This window comes from Trachymyrmex cornetzi, unplaced genomic scaffold (genome assembly GCF_001594075.2).
Source record: "Trachymyrmex cornetzi isolate Tcor2-1 unplaced genomic scaffold, Tcor1.1 scaffold410, whole genome shotgun sequence".
NCBI classification, from domain to species: Eukaryota; Metazoa; Arthropoda; class Insecta; order Hymenoptera; family Formicidae; genus Trachymyrmex; species Trachymyrmex cornetzi.
Window position 1 is genome coordinate 23239 of NW_017298855.1, and position 658 is coordinate 23896.

Genomic DNA, 658 nt, shown 5'->3' on the forward strand with positions numbered 1-658 from the left:
TTCAGATTGGCTGTCGTAATAAACTTGTGATCAGCTTGTAACTAATGTAGAATCGGCTTTACGAATGATATATTACGTATACGACAGTACTTACGAGTGTCGAGAATACTGCTCTAGAGATTTTCTATTAAAGCCGGGAGCACATAGAAAAACGTAAGGCCGTATGGCGTAATCAGTAAGGAAATCGTAAAGGCCCGTCTACAATACACGGAGTAAGAAGTAAGAGTAAGAAATTGACCAATCACAGTCGAATGTGAGAAGAATAATCAACTGTGATTGGTCAATTTCTTACTCTTACTTCTTACTCCGTGTATTGTAGACGACGCCTAACATTGGATTCGCTACTGGACTTACGGTCTCTGCTGTGATTGGCCAACACGCAAACAGTAAGTGAATTGACCAATCACAGCAGAGACCGTAAGGCCAGTAGCGAATCCAATGTTAGGCGTCGTCTACACGGAGTAAGAAGTAAGAGTAAGAAATTGACCAATCACATTCGATTATTCTTCTCACATTCGACTATGATTGGTCAATTTCTTACTCTTAAGCCTGCGGCACACGATGCTTGTTTTCCTGCTGGATTGCTAGCTGGATTAGAATCTTGCCACTGTATTGGCTGCGATGCTGGCACTGACAGCATCACATCTAAAGCCGGCGG